Genomic DNA, 14833 nt, shown 5'->3' on the forward strand with positions numbered 1-14833 from the left:
ATATCATATCCTGGGTACCCCCTATACTTTCCTTCTTATACTTCTCTATATCTATTTATCTTTTCCTTTTCCTCTCTATAGTTAGTAAGTTAGTTTTTAGTCTTAGTTTATAATATTTCGGATAATATTTCTTTGTAACTCATTATCATTGAGTCGTGTTTCTTTTGTGCGATACCACGGGTTTTCCCTTTGTCTACCCCTCCTTCGTCTACACGTGTGTGAGATCCCGAGTTGGAGTCCTAAAAGAATCCTGCATATCATAACATGAGAAGGAGAAAAGTGTTTTGTTAAAATTGTTTTTTTTTTTTTCTATAAATAAATATCAAGTTTCGTTTTAGTCGTTTTGCCTGTTCTTTCGTTGGCCATGCACTCGCGTGATATAACAACGTATTCTTGATGATGTTGAAAGGTTACTTCTCATTTGGATAAATGAAAAGCAATTACAAGGCAACACTATTAACGAGAACATCATTTGTGAGAAGGCAGAAGTGATTTTCGCTGACCTCATTAAGAAGACACCAGGATCATCAACAGCCAAAGAAAAAGTATTTAAGGGAAGCCATGGGTGGTTTGAGAAATTTAAGAGAAGAACCGGCATCCATAACGTTGTCAGACAAGGTAAAGCAGCAAGCTCTGACACAAAGGCAACAGAGGACTTCATTGGCGACTTCAAGAAGCTCATAAATTCTGAGGGTTACCTGTCGCAACAGGTTTTTAATTGCGACGAAACAGGTCTCTTCTGGAAAAAGATGCTGAAGCGAACCTATATAACAGCAGAAGAAAGTGCATTGTCTGGCCACAAGCCAATTAAAGACCGTCTTATGTTGCTATTTTGTGCTAATGCAAGTGTCAATTTGAAAATTAAACCGCTGCTTGTTTACCATTCGAAAACTCCACAAGCCTTCAAGAAGTGTAAAGTCCAGAAGAGCAGGCTAAATGTGATGTGGAGGTCCAACAACAAGGCTTGGGTGACACGTGACCTTTTTACTGATTGGATGAATGAAGTGTTTGGTCCTTCTTTAAAAAAATATTTGCTTGAGATGAATCTGCCACTCCATGTCTTGCTTGTTATGGATAACACTCCTGCCCATTCTCCAGGCCTACAAGATGACCTCCTTGAAGAATTTAAATTTATCAAGATCCAGTTTCTGCCTCCCAACACTACTCCGTTACTCCAACCTATGGGCCAGCAGGTTATTTCTAACTTTAAGAAGTTATACACTAAAGCGCTTTTCGAGCATTGTTTTGAGGTGACTGAAGGGACCAATCTCACTCTCAGAGAATTTTGGAAATATCACTTCTACATCGTTGCTTGCCTCAAGATGATCAAAAAGGCATGGGAAGGTGTTACCAAGAGAACCCTCACTTCTGCCTGAAAGAAGCTTTGGCCAGAGAGCAGTCCAGAGAGCATTGTCAAATGTGACTTTGAGAAGTTTGAGACAGTGCTTGTGACCCTGTAGTCAACCAGATTGTGTCTTTGGCCAAGATCATGGGACTGGAAGTGGATAACAACGATACTGATGAGCTTGTGGAAGAGCACAGCCAAGAGCTGACTACTGAAGAGCTTAAGGAATTGCATTGCGTTTCACAGCAAGAAGTCATGGAGGAGAGTTTGTCAGAGGAAGAGGTGACTGCAAAGCAACAATCTTCTGGCAAAATAAGAGAAATGCTGAAAGCATGGGAAACTGTTTCATTGTACATTGAGAATCATCATCCGAATAAGACAGTGGCTAAGCGCGCTACAAATTTATTTAACGATAACGTTGTGTCGCATTTTCAGCAAATTTTGAAGTGTTGGCAAAAACAAATGCCTCTAGACAGCTTTCTAGTAAAAAAGAATTAAGTATGTACTCTATCATAAACAATAAACTAATTATTTCGATTTTTTTTTTTTTTTTTTGTTTTCTGTAAATCAAATTCGCATTCCAGGTTGGTTTATTCTGCACTAGAAAAAAAAGTAAAGATAATTTATTCTCCTTAACAATATCTATTGTTAAGAAGCATAAATTGTCTTTGAATAAATAAAATATATATTTGATACATAAAATATCTGAAAATTTTTTTTGGCGTGGAACACATTATCGTATTTTACATTAATTTCTATGGGAAAAATTGTTTTGCATAACAAGTAAGGTACTGGAACGAATTATGCTCGTTAAACGAGGTTCCACTGTAAATGCGTCTGTAAAAAAATAAAGGTAAAATTTTTTACAATACATCACCAACTGCCGTAAATAATTGGGCTAACTTTTGGATATATACAATTAAAGATTATAAATAAATTTGGCACTTGAGGTAGGCATTAGGTGCCATCTCTTATTAAAATTAATAATTATAATAATTTAATTAATTCAGTTTAAACTGGAAGAAAAGAATCGGCCCGAAGTGGGACTCGAACCCGCAACTGCCGCTTACCGTGCGGTCGCATTGTCAGTTACACTTACCAGACCTTTGGTCCGATCTCCTCTTCCAGCATATATAAGCCAAAGACATAACCATCAATGGCTATTACGGCACCGACTGGGGACACCTCTGTGCCTACGGCCAGAAACATCAACTCAAGGCACTCAGTTGGCCATCGCAACCCCGGCAAGGTATACATACAGTAGAGACTCGTTAATCGGAACCCCGGTAATCAGAACGATTTTCAGTCGAACTGTGTCGTGCTGAATCGAACGTTTTTGATACTAAATTTACTTCTAAAGTATAATTTTCATGTTTTTATATTCTTCAATATATTTATTTTGTTTGTACAAAATGCAGAAATAATTTTTAACAATACAATAGCCTCGATTATTATAAAAATTTTCGTTAGGCTTAAAATCGATGAAAATTCAACACGAAGCGACACGCAACGGAGAAAAATTTGAACATCGGACAGGTTAATATATTTATTCGTACATAATCGGTAATCGAAACAAATCACTAATCTGAACAACCCCAGTCCCCAATTGATTCCGATTTTCGGTTCTCTACTGTATATACAAATAAACACACACTAAACCTGATAACATTAAGCCAATACATCACCAACTGCCGTAAATAATCGGGCTAAGCGGGAGTTGCGGGTTCGAATCTCGCTTCGGGCCAATTCTTTCCTTCCAGTTTAATCTAAATTATTTAAATTATTATAATTATTAATTTTAATAAGAGATGGCACCTAACGCCTACCTCAAGTGCCAAATTTATTTATAATCTTTAATCGTATATATCCAAAAGTTAGCCTGATTATTTATGGCAGTTGGTGATGTATTGGCTCAATGTTATCAGGTTTAGTGAGTGTTTATTTGTAAATTTTTTTACTTTGGGAATGTTAAAATGTCAAATTATTCATGATATTCTAATTTATTAAATAAACTGAAAAAAATTATTAGTTATAACTAACTCAAAATATCAATTGAACTGTTATGAGTGACAGTAAACAAATGCCTTTCAATATCACTTTTCTAGTTTCTTATTGTTTACACATAAGTAGAATCTGCTTAACCTAATGAAGGCCACTGTATATAGCAAAAACGTTTTGTTTTTAAACAGTGAATGCTGGAAATTAGGAGGAAGGTGTAAAATTTTGTGTTTATAAGATATAGTTATTACCTCCCAAAGCTGGAATTAAGTATTTTTCCTTTTCATAACTAATAAAATAAGTAAAGATACATTAAAGTTATAAAGTAAGAATAATAAATTTGTAAACTATAAAGTAATTAATTATTTCAGTTTTATAAACAAACTTTATATTTTAAACAATTCCAAAAACAAATTTTTAAAGAATATAAAATGAACATTTTTAATAAAAAATAAAATGTGTAAACCCATGTAATTTACAATTTCTTTTATCTAATGTAAAAATTATATTGATTTAAAAACAGGTTTTACTCACAGAGATAAACTAACGATCTTGTAATTAGCAGTCAAGCATGAGTATTCTTTGCAAAATCTTTCAATGAAGATTCCAAAGTCACCTGGGTTTTTTTAATTTTGATTTTCTTGAAAATATTTCAGAAGCACACTTTCTTCCCTTTGCTCACTAAAGGTTCATACCAAGGTTTATCCACACAAACAATATCATTGAAAGCTGTGATGACCACATTGTGACCACCCCTCGTTAACTGTTTTTACCAATAGGCACTTAGCCTTCCTGTGTAGACTAATATGCAATAATATAGATCCTTACAGAATATTAGAAAAGTCAGAAGAATATTCGCATAAAAATTCCTGTTTTAAAAATACCACAAAATACTTTTTCTTCTTAAACTTTCTGTTCTATGGATATGAAAAAACCTTTTAAAGTCATTTCTTCAATGTTGGGAGAACCATGAACTATTGCAAATGTAATTAAAGGGGAAGGGTTTGCTAAAAGTACACTGTTGTACACAAAAGGGAGTAAGAGGTTCAAAAACTGTAAATGTAATTAATGGACAGCCCATAAGCAGGCTTTACATAGTGCCAAAATCACCACCTGGCAATATTTTTATTAAAGTGGCGATAAAAACTATATTCCGCTTGTTTTGACATTCAGCATGAAATTGAGTCACAAATCACTTCAGGAAAAACAACAGAATGTCAAACTTCCTTGTAATAGTAGTAGTATTGCCACCTTTTCAAAATTGCTGACCCGGATAGTCCCCCGATCCCCCACCTTTTTTTTGTCAACTCTTTCCTCCCTGTGGACACTAAGAAGGCCTCTTTAAGCAAACCCATTATGGGTTGGCCAGGCCCACAATGGTGCAGCTGAGTGATGAGGGACGGGACATTTTAAAACTAAGATGTTATACTTAGGAATAAAGAAATTAGGTTTTTTTATTGTGAGTAGAAAATAAATATTTTTTTGTTAGACGGTAAACATGTACTGTACATGATATATTATTAAAGTAATACAATAATCATGTGGTGTATTAAAAAATAATTAATAACAGTCCAATGTCGATATTAATTGCAAAAATAATAGATAAAAGAAATAATAATAAATAATAACACATACCAATGTTAATATTAATTTAATTTAATTTAATTTAAGTTACAAATGATACAATATATAATAAAAATATAGAAATTTAAAAAGTAACACAAGTAATCTAAATATATAAAATTACATGTCCTGACTTACTGAGCCCCTGATTCATCATTGCCCAGAGCAAACCACTGAACATAAAGGGGTGAAATTTGGTACACAGTTAGGGTACGTCATGAAAATGCACACTAAGATCGGATTTTTCAAAATTTCCCCCCATGGGGGGAGAGAGGATTAAGACTTCGTAACCTGAAGAACGACTTATACCGTACTATTTTAGATTAAATTTTTTGTTTTTCATTGAGTTTTGTATTTATTGAGTACTTAGGTGCATTAAATTGATTACATTTCATACATTGTTATAAATATTTTTATATATTTTGATTTTTTAACTAAATGTTCAAACCGTTTTAAATTCAAATTTGCTATTGCATATTGGTTCAATTATAGAATGATTGTAAACATTCCAGAAAATTGATCAGGTTGAAAACATTCATTTGAAGCAGTAAAATGATTCTCAGCAATAAGGACTATGTGTTATATAACAATTACTACAGTTGTTGAAGATTACCATTGATAGAAATAACTTAATTTCCAAACGTACAATATTTACCAAATCATCCAAATCGCTTGCCCAAGCAATGCTGGGCTCATAGTGATTACATATAATAATAAACTACATGAAAATAATTAAGAAAAATTATATAAAAATAAATATTACATTACATTATTTTTATTTACTGCCTTAAAAGCATATTTTTGGTTGCTCCTAGGTGCTTCCAGAAGTTTTTTATTTTTTATTATTTCTTTGTAAAAATTTTTAATTTTAATTTTTATGTTACTACAAATTAGTAGTTCAGCTTTAACATTCTCCAGTGTTAATCTGTTTCTTTTATCCCACCATAAGTTATTCATTGAAGAGAAACATCTTTCAACGTACACATTAGAAATTGGAATGCTAAATATAAATTCAATTATCCTCTGAACATTTGGAAAATTTCCTTTTTTTAATATAAATGCACACAACTGTGAATTATTTTTTTCCTGCTTTTAATTTGTCCTCCAAATTTCCTACTCTTTCCTTTATTGCGCAAAGTTCATTAAAAACATCATCACCTTTTACTTTGAAATCAATTTTGTTTATGTTTATCAAGTTTACAGCAGTCTTGTATAGTTGGAACATTATTTTTTAAATTAAATTTTTGAACTAAAATAAATGCATTTTCGAAATTATAGCAGTCATTTAAATATTTCAATGCTCATGAGTACTTACACCATATTGGCTTTTTGTTTGAATATTTTTTTTCTTATTCTCCGGAAAATCCAAAAGAGTCTGATTAACTATAAAACCGTAAATGCACTGTTCTTTTCTCTGCACTATATTGTTTCTAAGATCTGTAAAAACAGTATGTAATTCAGTGACGTCAATGTTTTCTCCTTAATAATTAATATATATTTTTGGAAAATATGTAAAAAGGAATGTATGAAATATAACATCAGTTCTGATAAGGATTTTTCATCATTAACCCTTAGCCTGCCGTTTGCCATGCCCCCTTATTTTGTAAAACGGCCAAGGGCAAAATAGGTGAATCAGGCAATATTATCTTAAAAATTCACCAAAAATTAAATTATTATTTTATTCATATGAAAAAAATCACATATATTTATCAATATAGTTAGTTTTAAATATGACATTTTTCAATAAAGTTTGTTTGAAAAATTTATGAGAAAAAAAAATAATATATGATAACTGACATTCAAACTTGAAAATTTGTTACTTTTTGTCAAAATTAACATTGTCTGGTTACTTCATTCTTATTGTCACTGAGCCAGAATGCAGAATATTGTTCTGTACAATTTGATATAACATTTATGCATGTACGTTTATTCGTTGTGAAATTATTGCACATTATATCAAACATTTGTTTGAAATCTGAACTTTATTCTGCTTTCAACTAATATAATGAACTAATATACTTTATTCTATTCATATCAAACAAGATTATATATTTTTGTAATAAACATATGATTACCAGTAGCAATAGATGTAACATTTGCTGATATTTTAGATTTAAAAAATAATTAAAAATTGAAATTAAAAAAATATATAAAATATCAGAACTGAAGGTCATAACTTGAATATTTATAATGCATTAACACAGGGATGAGCAACACGCGGCCCGTTAAACATGTTTATGCGGCCCGCCAAGCATTTCTAAAATTGAATTTATTTATCGACTTTCTCTCATCAATATATTATTATAAAATTAATTATAATAAAATGGTAGTACATACTAAACCGAAACAATTTTTTGTGACGAGTTACTCACTTGTCGGCAACTTGTTTAAACATGCATGCAATACGAACGCACCGCGTCTGTGCTTGTTTGTGTTTGCTTCTGTCACACAATCAGTCAGACTGGTAAGCTGTTAACTAGCAATTTTAGCAATTCTTGTGTTTATTGAAAGGCGTGAGTGCAATATTATTGTCAAAAAGGTTATATTAGAGTTTTTTTTATTCAAAATTAAGTTTTCCTACAAATTTTTTTAACTTTCAAATTTTTAATCCATAATAGCATGTCGGAAAAGCAAACAAAAAAAAACGGAAGGTTGCGGATGAGCACAGGCATTTCCAAGAAAAGTGGAAATTTGATTATTTTTTCACTTTCGTCAAAGATAAAGCTGTATGCTTAAAATGCTCAGAGACTGTGTCGACATTAAAATAATATAACATAAAAAGGCATTACAATACAAAACATGAACAACAATATAAAAACTTAACAGGACAACTCCAGATAGATCAGTTTAATCAAATGGAGAAAAACTTGGGAAAGCAACAGGCTATTTTTAAAAATCAAGCTATTTTATCAAATACGGCAGTAAAGGCTAGTTTTGTTGTCAGTCAAATACTGGCAAAAAAAAAAATGAAACCCTTTGCAGATGGAGAGATGATAAAAGAATGTCTGACTGCTGTTGCAGAAATAGCATTTCCTGATAAAAATAAATATTATTTCAAACACTAGTTTATCAAGATTCACCATTGCAAGGAGAATTGAAGACTTGTCCGAGAACATAGCAACAACGCTTCGTGAACGCATTGCAAAATTCGAATACTGTTCTTTGGCACTTGATGAGAGTTGCGATATTAGCGATACAGCACAACTGGCTATATTTTTACGTGGTATTGACACCAAATTTAATATTACCGAAGAATTGTGTTCACTGATTCCAATGCAAGGGACTACAACCGGCAAAGACCTGTACGATGAACTAAAGTCTGTGTTGGAAAATTTTTCAATTTCATTAGAAAAGATTATTGGTATATCGACAGATGGAGCACGAGCAATGTCAAGCATGGAGGTAGGAGTATCGGGAAGGCTATTTCAAGACATTAAGAAGGTCACAGGAAGGGAAATATTCGTTAACCACTGCATAATTCACCAGGAAAATTTGTGTGCGAAAAGATTGAGTTTGCCAAATGTCACAGTACCAATAATTTAACTAATCAATTTTATAAAGTCGCGCGCGTTAAATCACCGTGAATTTAAAGAATTCCTGAAAGATTTAGAAACTGAATATGGCGACGTGGTTTTTAATACCGAAGTACGTTGGCTTAGTAGAGGTGCAATGCTAAAAACAGTATACAACTTAAAAAGCGAAATACAATTGTTCTTGGATATGAAGGGATATGCCTTTCCTCATTTTGGTAATAAAGAACGGATGTGCGATTTTGGGTTTCTTATCGACATGACTCAGCATCTCAATGATCTTAATGTGGAACTTCAAGGCAAAGGACAGTTTATTCACAATTTGTATGATAAAATTCGGGGTTTTGAGCGCAAATTAAAATTGTGGAAACAGCATCTTTTGCAGAATAATGTGTCTCACTTTCCACATTTAGAAAAAGAAAACGTTACTACTTCTCAAAAATACGCACAATATATAGACATTTTAATCAATGAATTTCAATTACGATTCCAAATGTTCAAAGCTGAGAAGACAGCGGTTTCCACGTAAATGTTTTCCTTGCCATTTAATATCGATGTGGATACAGTTCCCGAAGACTTTCAAATGGAAGTGATTGACATGCAGAATAATACCGATTTAAAAAATGTATTTTTCTCAGTAAACATCAAAAATTTTTCTAAATCTTATGTGAGCCCTGAGAAATTTCCGCTTTTGACGAAAAATGCAAAGCAAATGATATCTCTGTTCGGAAGTACGTATGTTTGCGAACAATTATTTTCAACCATGAAATTAATCAAAAATGACCACCGATCAAGACTGAGTGATGCATGATTAGAAAGCTGCGTACTTGTAGCTACCTCATCAATTCCGGCTGATATTGATCAGCTTGTATCGAAAAAACAGTGCCAAATGTCTCATTAAAATTTCATGTAAATTCGTTTTTCTGTTCTTTTCTTGTTTGTTTTTATTTTGCATTAAAATTTGTATATGAAATCTTTACTTTTTTTTAAATTTTATATTTTTTTATTCTAATGTTTATTATAAATAAAGTTTTGTAAATTATTAATAAGTGTTACTTTATGTGCGGCCCGCCAAAAAATTTTAAAATTTAAATTGGCCCGTTGATTAAAAAGGTTGCTCACCCCTGCATTAACATATTATAGCTGAATAAACTTATTATAGCATTAATGAACTTACTATAGTAATATTATTGCATGAATATGCTAAAAATGAAATAAAAAAATTATCAGAAAATGAAAAATTAAGAAAAAAAAACTAATAATTAAAATTTTTTAAGTCAACAAAACACCACCTGGACAAAAATATGTGAAACAGACGGTAAACAAGATGATGCCGTCAAGTGCTGACATCTGTTGTCAATAAATTTTATAAAAATCGATTGTTAACAGGGTAACGATCAATTGGTACCCTGGCCGGGAAAGAGTTAACATCCAAATTTATCAACATTTACATAGTTTTAACATTACAGTCATGTTGATTAAAAAGTTCAATTAAATAATTGAGTAATTATAACTTTTGTTTTAAATGGGCAGCGTTCAATGTTTTTCTGTAAATTTACTTGGAAAAAAGATCCAAACCAAAGTTCAAAATTCAGTACAGAATATACAGAATGCGATATCTATTCAATGCTGTTTGGACAAATATGTGGCAGTCCAAACTCAACCAAATTTTGTATGTTGACATTTCTGCACGTTAAAAGAATTTAGTTTCAAATCTTACTATTATAGGATTTGTGATGATACAAGCAGCAAAAAAAAAAAAAAAAAAATAATAATAATAATAATAATTTTTTAATGTGTATTCTTGAAGTATACTTGCAACATTGGTATTGTTTTCTTTAAATAACTTTATCACACAAAAGACACATCCAGGCACGATCATGATCATTGCTACTGATCTGAAGTAATAAAAATGATATTTCATACGCCAAAGACAGTTTTACACTCAAATTGACCGTAGTACGTGTGCATTATGAAATTTAGGAATACTCTGTCAAAAATCTCGTGTGTCCAGAAATGTCAGCATATAATACTTTATTGAGTTTTGATTGCTGCATGTCCCTCCAGACAGCACTGAATAGGCATACTGTAATTATGGTCTCCTATATCTATACGAACCTTGAGCCAAATGACCCAGATAAAATAGATGTATTTTAGAACATCAGAGGGTGAACATCCAATGAGAAATGCAAATAATCATTAAACAAAATAATTTTAACTAAAGGTAGATGGTTAGTCTGCCATCTTAAACTAATGTTAATTTAATTAAATTTGGAATTAAAAAAATTTTTTTGAATTTAATTTAAACAAATATAAATTTTAATCTTAAAATAAAAATATAATAATAATATACAGTAGATGCCCCTATAACACGGATTCATAAAACACAGATTCATATAACACAGTGAAAAAATTGCGATCGTGTTCGTATAACACTCTAAAAGAGACTCGTATAACACGATAAAATGTCACTGCCGACTTGTTTCACAACAGGATTGGTCGAGTCTGGACCAATAGCGGATATTGTACAAACCATTGAGTTTAAACGAGCAGCGGACCTACTAAAAAACATATTATTATTCAACGGCCATAAAAATTATAGTTTTATTAATGATGTCTCCAAAGTTCAGCAAATTTTTCGCAGAAAGAATAACTTATCAGGAAACATGCGTCTGCCATTTGATGAGCTGCTCCGTGATGAAAACAAGCTTAAGCAATGGGGTCTTCGAATCGTGCACACTCGGAAAGTGTTCCTACAATTTTTTGCTTATAGCATAGTTTATATGGATTATTCCCAAAAAATTATACGTGTTTTGGAAATGTTGAGTCAAATTAGTCTAGAATCAGTTAATTTTATGGAAGAAACCTTTCAAACAGCCGTAGCCCCTAAACTGCACATGTGCCGGGCTGTGATTGGCTCATGTATTTAAGTGACTCGTGCAACATGGAATTCATATAACACGGAACATATCTACTGTGTTATAGAGGGATTTACTGTATGTAGAAATTTTAACTATCATAAATATATAAATATATTGAGCATAGAATAATTGAAACTTACCTATTAGATAGGATAGCTCATATTTGGAATTTAATTAAACAAATATTGAAATAGGCTTAAACCTGTAAAAACAGAAGATTTTCAATATAATTTTTTAAAAAAATGCTTTATTTGTAACAATTACTTTTATATTCTATTCCTAAAATATTTGTTCAAGAATAAAACAGTTTATCATCATTATTTTCTGTTTCTGTTACTGTTACTATGTGAAATATTCATAAAATAATACATATTTTATGAATATTTCAACTGCATCCTTGTAATGTGTTACTAAAAGTGCTGATGTTTTGTAAACAGAGAAATTTAATTATAATTTGGAAGAATGTTCTTATGTAATAAAGAATATATAATTAAGAATATTGGCAAGATTCTAGATGTTTATGAGGGGGTCGGGACTTTGACAGGGCGTTAGAGCATATTAATAGGAACAAAAAAAGTCTAATAAACTATGGGTGTACGGGCGACCCTTCGCGAGATATAGCCCTCGAAAGATGCGCCTACGTCAGTTCCGGCCTCGCTATCGCGATCGGGAGTCGCGTCGCTTGCCGTTAAAATTGCCTTTAGAAGACGTTTCCCCCCTTTTTTACTTCGTTCAAGAACTACCGTGAATCGATCACTAGTTTAGCACTTGGCGGCGTGTGGTGGCGCCCGTACGAGAGGTCAGTCGGGCCGCCATGTTCGCTGCCATAAGTAACATTTTTCGTCTCCGGTCCAAAAATAGGGTACCGTTGAACTCGTCTCGGTCCCCTGAGTTCAAATATATAATCAAAGTCCTGAAATTCCATAGGGAGTAATCTATAGTACACCCAATAGGGCTTGCTGCCTGTTAAACGCGCGATAGGCTTAGCGGAAAAAGCGGCGTCAGTTCCGACGTCGATAGTCATTTTGGGGGGCCTATATCTCGCGAAGGGTCGCCCGTACACCCATGGTTTATTAGACTTCTTTTGTTCCTATTAATATGCTCTAACGCCCTGTCAAGGTCCCGACCCCCTCATAAACATCTAGAATTGTGCCAGAATATTAAATTATATTCACTTAGATTACCTAAGGGACTGCCATTAATTTGGTATACAGTTTTTGAGTCCTCTCTCCTGTATATATTTTTGGCAAACTCCCTCTCCTTTAATTAGGTGTAAAATAGTTTGTGGATCCCTGACACTAAAGAAAAGTTCTGCAAATATTTTCTAACCTACAGTTTATTCACATGACACTAATATCACTAAAAAATTCGGTTAATGTTACCCATGGTTCCAAAATGGCGGCTCGTCTCTGATTCCAGCAAATAGAAGAAAGGAAACAGTGGGGACGCACGTTCTAACCTATTCTAATAAATTATCATAATTATTACCAACAAAATTATTAGAATAGGTTAAGTTAGGTTAGAACGTGCACCCCATTGTTTCCTTTCTTTTTGAACCATAGGTAACATTAACCAAAAATTCCATGTAGACAATGTTCAACCCTTCTACATCCATAATATTACATTATAATGCATCTTACAGATGTGGTATGGCTCCAGAATAAAAAATTAAAATAAAAAATATAAATCAGATGGAGCGTACTCATCCAATTCGCGTATTTTCTTATAAAAAAAAACAACTTTTAAAAAATTATTAAATCGACATTAAACAAAAGCGAGCTTTCGAAAGCAGACGTTAATTTAGTTCCGATACGCGACATCAGGTGCCTCTTCATTCGGGAGATTTTTACTACGCAATTAATTAAACTTGATTTTAAAAGATGATCGTTGGCTAATATTATATTAAAACTATTATTAATAGTATAAAGATAGATGGAAACGTGTTTACATCACATCTGAAAATAATTTCGATTATTATTATATTCACATGGCCTGGCATCGTAGAACACGATGCGGTGACGAACCAATGACGTCATTTCAACAGGGAGGAGGCCGACGGTACGAATGGAAATTTTCGTTTTCGCTCTTAACCTCTTCCTTCTTTAATCGACGATGGATTCTGACGTGGAGCGTGTGTTGTGGGTCGGTAATTTGCCCGAAATGGTCACAGAAGACTTGCTTTGCGAACTTTTCACCCAGGTATTCTTCCCTTCTAATCTCCAAATTTTTGCATAGAGCCGTTATGGCGGCTCTGCACAGTTTGCTGCTTCGGAACACCGTCCATTCGTTTTCCGTTCTATTTTTATTGCAAAGAATTACGAACGGAATTGTTCTAATGGCGTAAATAAATCGATTACGTAGAAAGCGTGAGAAATATCACCCAAAACTGTTACAGTCGAACTTTGAGACGAAATTAATGGAATCGGTCTTTGTTATCAATTATTCCCAGAGGACACGTTTTCGGCTAAATGTTTACTTTATTAGATAAATAACGACCCCGCACTAGAATTCTTTGTGGGGTCGTTTCTGATAAAAGAGATTTCCGTATTTAAGTAACCTTGAATTTAAAAATGTATATCGAGTATGTTACATTTGTTGTTCGTTTTGGATAAAAGAACACGAAAATGGCCGATTCGAATAACTATATACTTGAAAAACATAATTGCTTGTTGTGTTGTTTTATGAAAGGGAAACGATGGAGAAAATAATGGAAGAGGTGCATGCGGAGATTTAGATGATGGCCTCTTTCTGGCGGGAGCTAAAGATTTTGGTGACTGGTTATGTGGAGGACAATTGAAAAAGACGCCGTATTTGAAAAATGCGGCAAAGTCGGGGACTCCGTGCAAAGATTGCCTGCAGACTTGGTTTGAAAATGTTCCATGGAGATGTGCCCCGAATGATGGCGCGTGGGCTTGCTCGTTGTAAAAATCTTATGCTCCCGCCGGAAAAGGAGGCAGTTGTCCGAATCTCTGCGGGCACCTCTTTCATTATTTCCTTGTCGTAAACCTGGCAATTAGCAATTGTACGTTCTTTGGTGGTGTGGTTACTTAAATCTATCGTTTTCCATGTTTGTCCAAAATGAATGACAAATGGAACGAATGGACTTTGTGCCCGTTGAAGAACGGACACAAAGTCCATTCCCCTTTGTAAAAATTAACCACATGTTCTCATTTTGGACAAACATGGAAAACGATCGATTTAAGTAACCACACCACCAAAGAATGTACAATTGCTAATTGCCAGATTTATGACAAGAAAATAATTCTGCATATAATTTGGTTTATTGTTTCAATGATTTTTTATTCCAATCCCAAAATTTGAATAATTTTGACATTTTCATTTATCAATATACAGGTATAATAGTATTTGAATTTCAGAACAATGTTTTTTTGTGTGATATCAAATAGTGATGTTAT

At 32.9% G+C, this 14833-nt stretch overlaps 1 long non-coding RNA gene across 1 annotated transcript in view; it reads right to left on the bottom strand.

Annotated features, from left to right (window-relative positions):
- Nucleotides 1–11621, bottom strand: part of LOC136990529 (uncharacterized) — a 35279-nt gene extending 23658 nt beyond the window's left edge. The window contains exon 1 of the long non-coding RNA XR_010883072.1: nucleotides 11558–11621. This is a non-coding gene — a long non-coding RNA (uncharacterized lncRNA). The remainder of the gene's footprint in view (nucleotides 1–11557) is intronic.
- Nucleotides 11622–14833: the final 3212 nt, after the last annotated feature.

Source organism: Centruroides vittatus, unplaced genomic scaffold (assembly GCF_030686945.1).
Source record: "Centruroides vittatus isolate TY-2023 unplaced genomic scaffold, ASM3068694v2 scaffold_944, whole genome shotgun sequence".
Lineage (NCBI taxonomy): Eukaryota > Metazoa > Arthropoda > Arachnida > Scorpiones > Buthidae > Centruroides > Centruroides vittatus.